This window comes from Halichoeres trimaculatus, unplaced genomic scaffold, assembly GCF_033239565.1.
Source record: "Halichoeres trimaculatus isolate MK-OKI-2021-1 unplaced genomic scaffold, fHalTri1.1 fHalTri1_scaffold_7, whole genome shotgun sequence".
Classification (NCBI taxonomy): domain Eukaryota; kingdom Metazoa; phylum Chordata; class Actinopteri; order Labriformes; family Labridae; genus Halichoeres; species Halichoeres trimaculatus.
The window spans coordinates 24,402,957-24,418,524 of record NW_027437185.1 but is presented as its reverse complement, the minus strand read 5'-3'; the positions used below and the strand labels follow the sequence as shown (position 1 = coordinate 24,418,524).

Sequence of the window (15,568 nt, the reverse complement as noted above, 5' to 3'; positions counted from 1 at the left end):
CTTTGTACTGGAAGTTTGGTTGTTTGTGTTGTGAGCTCGCTATATGTTATTCGTTTTTTTGTTTTGTTTTGTTTTTTTTATGAAATGAGTTTAATGTGATATCACCAAAAGTTGACACTGGCAGTGGCCCTAAATGTAGCATAAAGGTCAAAGTTTTAAAAAATGAAGTATCATGGGTCTGAGAGGCAGAATTGTTATGTAAACATATATGGATGTTGGGTCCTAGGCAGTTAAGGCCGGCAATGTGTTTGAATTATACTTCAGCAAAGTGATGTAGTCTTGAAACCCACAAAGTTGGGTTCAAACAGAGATTGCACCAGCTTTTACTCTTTTACTTTTGAATCTATGAGAGACGTGCCAGCAAAAGCAAAAGTCTGCAAATATAGAGCATTTCACAATCTGTTTCTGAGCAGCAACCATGATGGATTGTATCTGCAATTTTAATGAGGTCAAAGTTGTCAGAGTTAATGTTTTTGACTTGTGATGACAAGTGTTTGTTTTGTTTTGTGCTTTTTTTACTCTTTTTTTTTTTTTGCAAGAAAAAGACCGTGAGCATTAAAAGTGTTCTGGTGGGGGCTGGAACACACTCACACACACTGTCACACACTCTCTCACACACACATACAGTATGTCTGAATGAGGGAGTCAATTAATTAAATGTGTGTCTATTAAATTAAAAAGACAATTGGGATGAGTGATTTCACTTATTGCTGTAATTAATATGACATGTCAGAGTATAATTGGAAGAAATGGGAAGAACTGATTTTAATTACCATGTAATATGAAAGAAGTGTTTTTTATAGATTTATTAATGACTGCCTCAAGCTTGAAAAATCTAAAGTACATAAATGATTTTCTATGCAAACAGGAAAAACTCCCCTCACTCAAACTTGTTTCCCTCAAGAGACCAGGGGTCACTTTATGATGTGGCCCAGGTCTTTTGTGTATCCTGCTTTACTTCATAATCATTTTTATCCGGCTGTTAAAAATAATTAACAAGTCATGCTCCTTTGTCGTCCACCATTTTAGGTCCCCTCTCCCGCTATGAAAGGCTTTTCCATCAACATGGTCGCGTAATAGTGTCAGGATGCATTTAAAAGTGCAGTAATTCAGTGGTTTACACGGGCTCATAAAATACCGACATGCCCTGATAATGAGAAGCATGAATGGAAACTTGGAGTTCCCCGTTGGCCTCTTGGTGTGTGTGTGTGTGTGTTTGAGCAAGGTAGGAGACATTGTGAAGAAGGAAAGAAGAAAATAAAGAGAATTTTCTAAGCTGCACATCTGCTCTTTAATGTGCGTCTTTATGAAAAAATGTAATGCAACAACAAGAAGACTCCTCTCCAAACGCACATCATCTGAGGAAGGCATGTGAGTTGATAGTGGAGACTGAGGCGTCCCACGGTTCACTCCTCTCTGAGCGATATCATATGAACAAACAGCAAAGGTCACAGACAGCTCAAACACATAATTCTTCATCTCTCAGTCTGCTCTGACACTCTTTATGAGGCCTTGACCTGCTGACAGGCAGCCTGTGTGAGTGCCACTGCATGCCTGTGTGTACTGTACACACATAACTGTACCTTCAGGCGTACAAGAGGCGGGTGCAGAGTCTGTGGGTCTGTATGTATGTCTGTGAGTTTAAATTAGGTGATCATGCCAACAAAACTGTTTCAATCTTTCCGTCCTTGCGTCTTGCTGTCATGAAATAAATCATGATGGAGCGTGAAGGTGGTGGCAGGCAGCGTGAGTCAGAGAAGCAGTCTGCTTCACTTCACACTCGCTGGGGATCTGGTAACTCAGCAGGTAGTCTGAGTACAGATTGAAACTAACTCTGCCTCTCTGTGCTCCATGCTCCCGGAGAGCTCTATTCAAGAGCACGACTGTTCCTTTATTGTAGAATAAATTGCAGGAGTTGTTTTTTTTATTGTGTACACATGGGATAGATTGAGGGTTACTCAGCTACTCAGCTCCACAGACATTTTCTCACAGGGTGTGTGTGTGTCAAAAACTTGATGTGATTCAGATTGGACTGGAGTAACCTGAGAGTCTGGCATTCAAATCATGAAATCCCTGTGTTTAAGAACTTTAAAAGGATAGTTCAAAAATCATGTAGTGGCTTTGTATGAGGTACACAGTGAGTTGGGCTGTAGTTTTGGGGGAGTCAGCAGGGCTGCTTCAAAAGTGTTGGCATGTGGTGGCATGTCCCTATCTCTGATTGGCCACCCTAGTCAGAGGCATAGTATAAGTGTCTGAATTTCTATGGGCCCCCGCATTTACTGCTTTCACTTTGTAATTTTGTTGTTGATTCTTATGAGAGGGCAGCCAGGACCCAGTATCATTTACCATCCAGTGTGCTGCCTCAGACTGCAGAGAAAATGTACTTTTGTTGGTACTTTGTGCTGCAAATTAAGTTTGAAAGATATGTTTGTCAATGTCAAGTAAAATAGCTTAACACAGGAACATAAGAACTGTGATTATTAATATTTAGATATGAAGAGTAGATAGATCGCTGATGGGTGCAGTTCAGAAAAATGGGTAAGTGCATGCTACTCGATGCCAAATAAGTCAGTGTTTGGGTTAGTCCTTCTCAGTCAATCAGTTTTAGACGTGCCCCTGGGAGCTGCCTGATGGTGGACTGAAGCTAAGTTAAATTATTTTTTTATATATTTCAGAATTTTTGTGCATTACCTATTTTGTTTGTGTGTTTTTTTCCTTTTTCTAAAACGCAGACCCAAACTGCTGATCTGATGAACATGCTCATTCTTAGCTTCAAGGGTTATAAACAAGTTGCTAAAGGAAAGTGCTGTACAACAGAATCAGGAAAATGTGAAAATAGAATTGGCACTTAACGTGATAATATTTGGTCCAGGTAGGACATTCTTGTAGTGGCTGGAGAATGTTTTTAAATCAGAGTGTGTAGCATGTGTGTCAGTACTATGAACACCTCCACAAAACAGCAGTAATGCTAGCTGCTACTGTGGGTAGTAAACTTTGTGTTGATAAGAACCTCACCTCACCAAACTACACCTTTGAAAGAAATCAAGGAGAGCTGGTGTTGTGGCTGTGCGGCTGATTTGTTAGCCTCAGACGGTCACAAGGCATTAGTGAGTTCAACCCTGCAATCAGCCTGCGACCTCTCCACGAGGTTAGCGCCACAAGAGCTGCTCTCCATCTCCCTTGTGTTTTTGCTGGAACTAACAAGATTGACTTATAGCAGATTTGCACTACTGTGCATGTCGTAACCGCTGACTAACTAGCACTTATTCATACAGGCAGTATAGCACTGGTTTGAGTAATGTCTGATTATATTAACACTTCAGCGTCACATCTGTGTTTATCAGGCATGACTCAGCCAATCAAAACTATCTGTTTTCTAATATCCTCTATTCCCAAGCAAGTGTGTAAATCAGTATTTCTGTATAGCAGGCAGTTGCTGGGGCCTCTGCCAATGAGTGTGTGAATTACACCCGTGCATAAAGCTGTCCTTGTGTCCTGCTGGCCAAGAGCTACAGGGAAGCTGGAAATGATCGTAAATTAAGCAGCACTTGGCCGAGGAAATTATACCAAATCTGGGATTTAAAGGAACATTTGGAATGATTACCGGGGACCATAAGCGAAGATCCCATAAAGTGAGGAAAGCAGACAGAGGTGGGGCACAGAGAGTGCAGTATCAGAGTGCTAGACTGTATGACAGACTGATGGAGGGGACACAGGAGAGGTCACATTTTGGGTACGTCTCTGTCAGTGACAGTAGTAGTTGTAAACGGTGGTCCCAGCTGATGCCTGCCACTAGAGATGAATTATTCACTCACTTGTCAAATCAATAACGACCCAGTCTTTAGTGGCCTACTCTCCCCATGCCCTACTTATTGGTTTTTGTGGGGGAGAGGACACATTATTTTGATATTTTAGCAGTTTGCATTCACTCTGGCGCACACGCTGCGCCTCGCCACGGTAAATTGGTCATCATTTGTTGTCGTTTTGTGGATTGTTTCTGGAAAATTGAAACTTTTTATGTTGTGTTACAAAGAAAGAAGACGGCTGCAGCTGGATTGAAATGAGCACACATGATTAATATGGCAGTTTAGTTGAAATGGAATGTGGCAAATAGAGGTGGGGAGGGGTGGTGGTGGTGGTGGTGGTGGTGGGTGGGGGTCTGGCAGGATTTGTTGGTGGGGGGTAGAGGATGTGGGGGTGTTGCCATGGCTTTTAAGGGCATGGGCATGTTTGGCTGCTTGGCACGGCCCACCCCCTGCCCCTCAGCCTCTGTTCATGTGTCAGTCACTGTCTCCCAGCCTGTAATTTTCCATCTACTGTAACAGTCTGGGCACATCGCCACCCAGGGAACTTTTAAAATAAATAAAGAATTCATTAAATAATTAGTATCTCCACAACAATCTCTTTTGTTCTGTCAATCTCCGAGTGCTCAAAAGTCACCCTGAGCGGTGGAGAGAGGAAGAGGGTGAGCAAAGGGAAGAGGGGGAGAGAAATTAGTGGAAAAATCAATTTTCAAAAAATTAAAAGCATTGAATTTTTTTCAAATGCTTTTACTTTTCTGCCATTGATTACATCTAATTGGACCTCATTTCCTGGGAAAAAGTGTGCGTGTTTATGTGCAGGCACAAGTGTGTGTGTGTGTGTGTGTGTGTGTGTGTGTGTGTGTGTGTGTGTGTGTGTGTGTGTGTGTGTGTGTGTGTGTGTGTGTGTGTGACATTTCCTAATGGCTGGGTGCATAGATGATAACCACTTGGCTTGGAGACAGACAGATATGAAAGGCTGTCACTCTGAGCTGAGACATAATGGCCCCATGGGTTTCTTTGTGGGTATTTCTGTATCTGTGTGTGTATATATGTTAGTGTATGTGTGTGCATGTGTGTGTGTGTGTGTGTGTGTGTGTGTGTGTGTGTGTGTGTGTGTGTGTGTGTGTGTGTGTAAGTATTCAGGATAGATTGTTAACAGGGGCCCTCACTTAAGGCCTGGTCTTGCCTTCTAATCAAAACCCATCGTCCTGGCTGGGTGCTCGTGTGTCCATGTCCTCGCTGTTCGGTGTTTACATTTGGAGAGACGAAGCAGAACCTCCTCTTTGTCCCCTTAAAGATTTGACATCACCGCCCCCCACCCCTTTAAAAAAAAACGAGTCCCCCCTCCCCTGTCTCCCAGCCCAGCCACCCTGCTGGAACATCATGTATTTATGAACAGCTTGCACAGGGACGACAAAGATTAATGTAAACCCATCATACTTAAACTCTTAAAATAACTTAATCGCAGGGACGTCTTCAAGGTGGGGCATGAGGTGGATTTCCACATTTAATTATCACATTAGCATCATGTCAGATAGAACAAGAAGTCAGACCGTTTGCAGTGTAATATTTGAGCCTTGAACCGATGAGTGTTGACTTTTAAAGTTGGGAGTTAGTGCAGGTAAACTGGTTAGAGAAACAGCAGTTAGTGAAGCAGTCAGTAGAATACGTTGAAACAAACTTGAAAAGTGACCTCCTTTTGAGTATAAATCATAACTTCTGATGGTTTTTTTCATTGCTGTGGTAACTTTAGCTGATGTGTTAAAAGCAAAATACCTTTAGTTCACACCCACTCTTTTACAAAATGTACTATATCTAAAGTGCTGGTACAAACCTGAAAATCACGTCAGAAAGTCAAAGGAAGAGGATGTGGAATACAAAATCTCAAAGTTGTGTCCCTTTGCATCCTCTAACAAGAGTTTCTTACTGTATTTATAGTATTCAAGTTGAATTAAAGTGAAACATTTCAGTTTTTGAATGCCACCCTTGAACACTTTTCAGGCCACCAAAAGCACTTGTCGCTCCTGTCTGTCACTCCTGTCTTTTTACTCCGTCTGAGACACTACACAGAGTCGACATTTAGTTTTTTCAGAAATTAATGGGGAATTAATGATTCCGTTATTCCCCTGCTGTGCGAGCAAAGGAAAGGGGGGTCCTTTTTTTTTAATCGCCCGTCCTCTAGAAACTGATTGGAGCAGAAAAAGTACGCCCAGTCCCCTTCTGCCAGGCCTCACAATGGAGGCGCTGATTTTTTTGATAGGGTTCTATGCTGCCAGGGGGCCAGCTGGAATTAGAAGTGGATTAATAATTTTAAACAAGGCTAAACCGCTTGGACTGTCTGTCTGTCTGCTCTTTCCAATGCTTAGCCAATGGTCCGTCTGCTCCCTGACCACATCAAAACAATCTAAAAACACTATATCTTCCTAATGACGGGTGCTGGCTTTAGTTTAAGGGCTTGAGTGTACATGAAAACATGCTTATTTAGACAGATTTCATGAGGTTTGAGGTCTGAGAGCAAGTGGGGATTATCACGAACATTTTTGCATCACAAGAACAACATCCTCAGAGGAAGTATTACTTTGACTCCAATTCACAAGTACATGCTCTTTTTACCAAGCAGTAGAACAACTTGAATGAATCTTCATCCGTTTTTCCTTTTAATCAAACACATCCTATGCTATATTTTGGCATTATTTGTTTTCTACCCTTAGTTTGTGTCAGAAGAAAAAAAAACTCCAAACTCTAATCTACCTGATGACTGTATTTTCAGTACCACTTGACACTCCTGCACCCTTTTCTGTTCAAACATTCATGAAAAAAGTTGATTCCTTGTGCCAAATGTGTGCTCTGATGTGAGACAGACTGACTGTCTTAGTGGAACAGGACTTGGTCCAGTGGCAGCCAAGCTATAAGACCACCAGAACGGTGACCCCAGTCAGAGGAAAGATTAGGTTTAGCAGCAGTGGGAGTGTTAACTGGTGAGTCGCAGGGATTTGGGGGGCTATTTGGAATGATCTAAAAGCAGACGTATTACCAGCTGAATTTGGGTATAGTAGTAAAGCCAGACAAATCAGGTCCTGCTGGTGACATCCCTCACAGAACAGAACCATGTCTCAATAATCCCCATGTAATTTACTATGTGTGTGTGTTAGAGTACAAGTGTGTGTCCCTGCATGTGTTACAAGGACGGACAGGGAAGGAAGAGGTTTGGGAGAGTTTCAAAGGGCTTGTGTGCTCTCTCTGTGGTCATGTTTGTGGGACTGAGAGAACAGAAACGGTCCCTAAATATATTAATTTTCCAACTGGTTCCCTTTTGACAATCCGGATGAGAGAAGAGGGTCCTGAAGGACCCCAGTTGAGAGCCAGGAGAGCCAGAAAACAGAAACAAAGAGAAATTTGGATCTAAATCCATTACGTTTCCAAATCCAAACAGGATAGACACAACAGAAAAGCTCAAGTCAAGCACAAAGTGAAGAAAATACAGACCATAACATAAATTTATGCTTTTTTCCCTTTTAATTCAGTCATTATAAAAATGTTCTGTGAATGTAGCAGGGACATTAGCCCCCTTCTGAGTTATTATCCTGGCTGTCTGGTGTTGCAATTTCACACTCCACTGACTCCGACAGGCAGGAGAGAGTCTGCATGCCCCACATTTCACCTTATTTAGGTAATAGAGAAAAATCATTCCCAAGACAAGGCAAATTAAAGTGGGTACTGGACTTTGCACAGTGTTGCCGACCGAAGATCATATGCCAGGATGTAAAACTGGCCGTAAAATACTGGGAATGAAACAAACCTGAGTTTTAGTCCACTTTGCAAAGCTGCAGATTTTCTGTTATGTCATAACTGAAAGGATTTTTTATTTTCTTTTGTTTTCTTTTTTAATCTCTCTCTTAAAAAAATGTAGAGTAAGTTTTTTCCCTTGTTAATGCATGGTTTACATTTTAAAATAGAGGGGTGATGAGGTCTTTATCTAACCTCATGGTGGAAAGGTTGAGCCAGTGTCACGTCTTATAATATCACCTTTTACAACACTTTCCACCACCTTCATTTCTAATACATGAACGACGGCATATTAAATGCACCTGAGTGACAGGAGAGGGTCTATTTTATTTATGCGCCACAGGAATGAAAACACACCGGCCGCGTGGTAACGTTTCTCACTGTTAAACTGGAGCCTGACCCTCACGTGCGGAGCAGAGCTCCTCAGTGTTATCGCAAGTTGAAGGTGAATCACTGTAAACCACGGTTTATTTTGTTTGTGTCAGTTGCACAGAACAAAGAAATCGTGTATAAATAATTAATAAGAACAAAGGAAGTCTTCACATGGATTAATGTTTTTTTCCATCAAAAGTCGGCTAAATTTCGTTTCCCCCAATACATTACGTCTGTTAATGAAACTTAATGAACGGTCTTCTTTATTGAAAGACTTCCTTCTCTGTTGCACCGGCAAAAAAGCTCCCCTCCGACGACACTGGCCCTGTTTTCATTGAACTCCGTTTCCTTGACTTCACCGCGCAGAAACCTTTCAAGAACAAGACAAGTGGGTCGTAAATAATTAGAAGTGCGCACATTTTTCTTTTCCTGGTGTTTTGAGTTGTGCAAAGCGGTTTGAGGGCAGTTATTATGGATGAAAACAACGGAGGCCGAAAAGGGTTCTCTTAATTTAAAATGCGTCACATCAAAACTTCAAATTAAAACCACCAAAATGAAAACAACACAAGTAAGAATTTAGATACAATCTAATTCCGGCTTAGTAAATAGAATAAGAATATAACACTATTTCATTTAATTAATTACTTAAATAGTTGATTAAATTAAAATATTTATATTTCAAAACCCAACTTTCTATAATAGTTGTTCTCAAGCTGCTGCATTACTTCTGGCAAAGTGGTGTTTTTTCCAAAAGAAACTTGTAAGAAGAAGTTATATACAGGCTACAAAAATAAATAAATTAATTAATAAATTGATAAGTACAGTGGCAGTAGGACTGATGGACTCTTAAAAAAGGAAAAACAAAGATAAGAAGGAATAACTCATCTGGCTGAAAACCAAGCCTAAAACATTTTTTTTAAGAGTCTGATTTTACAAGCAACAAGTAAAAGTTGCCTCTGACTTGAAGCAGACCTGCAGGGAGAAGTTTTAGGTTTCAGCAGGCCTGCTGAGCCCCACTCCCTCCATCAGGAGGGAAATATGTCATCGGTCATCATAGCAGAGGATGGATTGAGTGTCTCAGGGATGCAAATGAAAATATTTGGCTGTGTAACTTTTTCACAAACAGGAGATAAGTTACAACCTCTGATGGAAAATATGCAACAAATTAAGAAGAGATCTGCCAATCACAGAAAGTCTGAAGCAGACTGTCAGTCTCCCTGGATGTGACTTTGGTTATATTTGAATCACAAACCCACTGCTTCTTAATATAACATACTAAAATAAATTATTCTATTAGGAAGTATCTTAGAGTGGCTGCAAACACAATACACCTCACACTTTTGTGGTAGTTGTGAGAAACAAAGTCCTCTCTCTTTTGTTAGTGGCCCTCAGACCGGAATTGAAACAGAAAAAGCAATTATTGGAGAGATTGTCCCACAGGCATTGAAAAGCTATCAGCATGAGGGTTGGGATTGGCTTGGGGGACACCTATGGCCCCATGCATTATCCTGGCATGAGGTCGCTTTGGCAATCGCCTGCCAATTTCCACCAGCACCTGGCTGTCCCAAACACCCCTCCTCCTCCTCCTTTTCCTCCCTTCAGCAGGCCCTCCTACCTGGCTCCCCTTTTCCTCCTCCTCCTTCTCCTCTCTCTGCTCGCCTCTTATTGTCCCAGGATAGTGACCATTAATAGAAAAGGGGGAAAAAGAAACTTGTACCATCCAGTTACACAAAGTTTGAAGATGTGCAACCACATTGTATTATTTCCAATCACAGGGAGAAAAAGCCTTTGACTCTGCAGCGTTCAAAACAGAAACGTGAAGAAGAAAAAAAAGAAAAAGAAAACACAGACCAGAAAAGACACAAACCCACAGACTAATAGTACATCTGATGCTGTGAAAATACGAGCCAGCGGTACTCTGTTTGGGCCAAAAGGCACAGTGGGAGAGTCGAGCCTCGATTAATGGAAAAGTGGGAAGAAAATAACTGGTGCTATGTCTAACACATTTTATTATGGCTGTTGAAAACCTGTTGTTCAACACAGCTGTTGAATATCAATCTCCTTTAGCTTTAGAAACCCCTGTCACCTTAACACAGACCTGCTCCTCTCTCCTCTCCTGGTGGCACTCAAAACATCTTGTCACAAACAGGAGTAGGGACTTTTCATATGGAAAAAGCATGATGCACTGCTGGTGTGGTTGTGGATCTCTATTGCTCCTAATCTCTATTGTTGTAAAAGAAATCCTTTTAATGGTGCTGATATTAACACAAAGTAATGCATGTCTAAATTGCCCCTGTAGCTCTGATAATCTAATAAAATATGTTTAAAATGCACACAGCAGCACCTCTCAGTTGTTAAAAAAAAAAGAAAAAAAAAAAGGGGATTTTATTCCTTTTTTCCCCCAAAACAATTTCAACCAGAGGCAATACTGAGAATTTTGCATCCCATGAAAAAATACCTCATAGGTCCCCATCACTGCACTTCTGCATATATTCTTAGATGATATGGGTCCCTATCAGTCATGGGCATTTGGATTTGTCCTTATTCTTTCCCACAAATAGCAATGTTGCATGTTTTTGAAAAGTTTATTGTTAAAAATTCCCCATGCAGGGAAACTTAACTACTTTTTACATGTTAAAAGCAAAGTTTTTTTTTAACTTTGACCATAAAAATACAAAGTGTACATAATTAAAGTGTATGTAAACATAACATATTGGTAGTAACAACAGCCATATTTAAGAAGGGTACCAGTTTATTTAAGTAATAATATGAATTTGTACGATGATGGAGCAGCCTAACTTTTAAGTGCATAATTCACTGAGATTGTTTTATGACAAGCATGATAAAGAACTTTTTAAAGTTTCAACTTAATTTTTTTTAGACAGCTCTTTATACCTTATACCTTTGAAGATAAAACCTGAAGTGGTGGCGTAATGGATGTTTGTGGTCATCTAAAACTGACTGCCTTTACTTGATGATGGGAAAACTGAGTTTGTTTGCAATTGTTTTGCACAGTTAAGCCACCTTGGAAACTCGTGCTTTGCTTTTAGCACTCAAATACAAATTTAACCTTTTGTCTCTCCTTTACTCCCATTTCTTTAGTTATGTTTAATATGTGACATGTTTCAAATGAAAAAAGCAACAGTTTCACAATGGGGATTATGTATTCTCGTCTATAAGCACACTTCATCTATTTACCTTTTTAATTTTTGTATTTGCAGTTGACGTTAAATCACTTTGCTTCAATCAACCTTGTCATGTTTTTGTTTTTTTATATTTGCTTTATTCTACATCCTGTTGAGCAATGTTTCTGCACATGGCAGCACTTGCTAAAAGTTGACTGTGCATGAACGACGAAGAGTATTCAGTTTCACAGAAGGTGTCAATGTAGCACCATGCTTGTCTGAATCATAACAGGTCTGTTCATCTCTCAGAAAACTGTTAATGTTTGAGGAAATAATGAGTCCAGTGTTGTCAGAGAAGGTTGCTGTCAGCTGCCACTAATGTTGTGTTTATCTGATGATCACACATGAAGCCCGTGTTATTTATAGAGCATGGAGCCTGGTAAATGAAGGTAAATGAAAAACAAATTAGAGAGAAGCTTTATGAAGTAAATGTGTCTGTATTTCTAATTGAATGGATGGCTTGTGGTGGACAGCCTCTGTTTATAGTCGTTTTTTCTGGGTTCCATACATTTCTAAAACAGAGAATATCATCAGTCTAAGTCACTGTTCTCCTTAATTTTGCTCCATGCAGTTAAAGCCCCCCACTCCTTCTTATACAAATATATAAATAAATACACAGATTGAAAAATACATCATAATGTATCTTTTTGAAATAGAAAAATAAAATTGTTTTCCTTCAGTGTTTGTTTATGTGTTGCCAGGAATCACACACACACGTGCTGAGGCTGCAAGGATCAGGCGGATTGTTATTCATGGTGCTCTCCCTGCTCATGCATTTATCCATAACGGATTAAATATTGCGCAAACATTATGCAACCGAAGCTCCTCTTTTTCGTGTTGATTGGCATTTCTGGGACACAAATCGAAATTGTGTAAGAGATATAGGCTACTTCCCTGCCTCGCTGTGCTGCAGGAATGACATGTTTTTTGTGTTTTGGTGAGGAACCAATGCGCCAAACGGTTTAGTTATCCAATGCTGTCTCATTCACGCTTTTAAACAATACGTCTATATATAGATGAAAAATACATTAATTCATTCATCTTTGTTTTGGAAAGTCGTCACTGTGCGACATGAGGATGCTGATGTTTCCTTCGAGTCTCTGGTGTTGAAGCATGGGGCTTGAGAGTTGTGCGCAAGCGCGGGAAAACCCGTCACGAGAAAGGCGATGAATGAAATCTTTAAATAATGCAAAAAGCGGCAATTCTAATTCATTTTCTCTTTTTGAAAAGGACATTAACGAGCATTGTCCTCCATATTTTGAAAGGCTAATGAATATGTGAGAGCTGCTGTCCGTCCCCTCAGGGCAGAAGCCGTCCTGAGAGGAGAGCAGAGAGGTAGGGAGGGGGTGTCCCGGGATGAGGGGGGCTTCTCAGGTGAAAAGTTTGTTGGAAGTGCTGAATCACAGCATTCATACAATCTGAAACGCATGCAACTTTCTGTTGACGGTGCAGGTGATATTTAAGCCAAGACAACAATTGTACTGTGTTTTTTATTAGTAATTGCGGGATGAAAGTTTGAGGTTCACATTATTTCACAACCAAAACTTCTGCTTACACCCCCTCGTATAACCTTGCAGTTCAATGATTCATAAAACCAGTTTGCACTCCTCCTCAGGGACGCTTCTTGTTATTGTGCAAGTTTGGGTGGAAGCAGCTCTTAGACTGCAGCGCTCAGGGCACATGCAGCAACGGGCCATTAAAATGACGTCAATTACTCATTTACCTAATAACCACCTCTCAAAGTGTGGAAAATATATCTATCAAAAGACAAACGCAGAGCACAATTGGCGAACATCTGCTTTGCTGAGTGAGCGCTTGGTTGAGCCCTCACTCGGGACCTATTAGCGTTGATTCGTGCGTGCTCTGATAAGGAATTCATCAAGTTGCTGACACCTCGCCAGATGTTGGGGAATTGGCGCTGTCTCCTACTGGACATCGGACCAAAAGTTTATGCAATAACTCACGGAATATCAGAAATATCCTTTAGTGGTGGGGAGATATATGTGTCATTAATGTGACGATATAAGACCCCTGGTGTTCCTCTGATTTACTGCTCATAGAGTAGAAGCGATGAATTGAAGTGCTTTATAACTGCTTTAGGAACTGACCCTATTCACTTACTTCACATCACTTTGTTCCACCATTAACAAACAGTTCACTTTCACTCGTTTCCTCGTCAGCAGAGTCGCCTGCAGGCTACATATACAGTATGATGTGGTATGTAAATGCCTCATAGGGCTCAATTGAAGAATAATTGAACTCAAAGACAAAGCCATTGTGTTAATCAGCTTGCATCACAAAAGCCATGCAGCACGTTAAGATATAAAGGCACAACGTGGATTAACTTTGGCAATGCATATTCAGCACCCTGCTGGAGGTGAAATAAGCATCGATAATTGGTGAGCAACTTCCGCGCAAATGGGAGCCTCTGGTGAACTTATCAGATGTTTGTTAGCGCTTATGCCATGTTTATCAAACCATTTTTTGTATGATGTTACAAATCTGTCTCACTTCAGTCTAATTGTCACAGTGCCTTTTTTGGAAATATGGCCACTTAAGCAGGCTTTATGTCAAACAACATGCTTGAAAGAAATGCTTCCCTTTCTTGTCATATCCTCAGACAGGTCATGATCACTTTTTTTTTTTTTTTTTTTTTTTTTGCAAAGCACTGTCTTTTCAATTCAAGTGGTGTGAGGACTCTGGTCTAGGTGCTGTGTTGTTGTAGACAGTTTGGTTACCGGCTCGCTCTCACTTCCAAAGGGTCTCGAATTCAGACCGGGGCGGGGGGGCAAGGTTTTTTTTTTTTTTTTTTTTTTTTTTTTTTTTTTTTTTTGCATGCAACCTGCACTCTTTCGCTCAGTGGGAACTTAAAAAGTATAAAAACAAAGGCATCAGTATGTAAACTTGCATCATGCGAATAACCGATGTAATGTTTAGAGGTTTGCAGAAACTGCATTACAAAACTCTAATTATCACTGCGTGATAAATTAGCCACTTGGTTTTTAAATATCTCAGCCTTAGTTGCGTGACAAAAGTCGTTGGGGACCTGATTGTGTCACTTTATCCTCTTAGAGCGCGCGCTCCTCGAGCCAGGAAACACTGCCTCGGAGCAGGCAGAGAAGTACTAAAAGGGGGTTGACCAATCAATCCGATATCAAACTCTAGCGACAGGCGCAAGCCATGAGTACAACTCAGCCCCCAATTTTTTTTCTTCAGGATCCCCCTTCTCTTTCTTTCGCATAGCCTTTTACGCGCAGCCCCTATAGGCAGAGAGAGATTAGAGGCTACTGCGCGCTGCCAACAGTCAGCTGCACACACCGCAGCCAAGTTTAGCAATCCATAGGATAATTTGGGATGAATGAGCGTTCACGTAATGCAGAGCCAGTTGTAGTCTGCTGCTGCTGCAGAGAGAGGAGGGGGGGGGGCATTGTTGTGATCCAGCCGCTAGTCTTTACACAACTGCATCCACGTGACCGTCACTGCTTTCTAATCCATTGAGAATCCAGCAGAAAGGAGCCTTTCATGTTTTTTTCTCTCCTTCTCTGATTTGAATTGCCTGATCTTGTTTCTCATATATCTGGAAACGATGACTTGAATTGGGCGTCAGCATAAAGCTCTTCTTGCTCGGGAAATAACGCGGGATGTTCCCAGTGGAGGGTAAACAAACCTAGAGTCAAAAAACCTGCTGTTTTATTAGCAGTTTTGCAGTTGACCCACCCAGTTTAGAGTGACTTTAACGACTGATGTAATGCGACGTAATCTGATGTAATGGGAAAAGAAACACGCTGGCTCACGTTAAAATGTAAATATGTGAACGTTGAATTATTTTCATTTTCATATTTTGCTTTTTCACCCATGATAATCGCCTGACGCAGCCGCCTCGCAGTCTAACGACATCCCAGATGCCTCCATGTGCGCCCTGAGCGCGCCGTGCTCCACTGAGAGAAAGCCGGGTCTCGGTTATTTGACGTCACGGTGTCTGAGCGAGAGAGAGAGGGGGAACTTGAAATGTGCGACTAGACGAGCCGGGCAAAGAGGGAGGGAGGCATAGAGAGAGAAAAGGAGGGAGGGGGAGATGGGATGGGGAATAGAGGAGAGAGATATGGGGGGGGGGGTGAAAAGAAATGAAATCAAACGGAATGCAAGAGGTGCGCTTGCGCAAAAAGTCAAAAGCAGAATTTCAATCAATATTCCTAAATCTGTTTATAGTTGAGGGATATTGGTGGGGGTGTTGGTATGAGGGCTTTGAGGCAGCATGTGGGGGTTGGTGTAGAAATGCTCCTCTGCCTCAGACTCCAAAGCAGAGTGAAAACAGCAAAGTCTTCACTTTACTGCAAATTATACTCACTGTGACTGCTTATTTTCGCTGCACTAAGGCCGATGCAGCTTTCTAAATCATAACAGAAATGACCCTGTACAATG

At 41.2% G+C, this 15,568-nt stretch overlaps 1 protein-coding gene across 1 annotated transcript in view; it reads left to right on the top strand.

The window, feature by feature from the left end:
- zic6 (zic family member 6) overlaps window positions 1-15,568 on the top strand; it is a 64,513-nt gene that overhangs the window by 30,316 nt on the left and 18,629 nt on the right. The window lies entirely within an intron of this gene.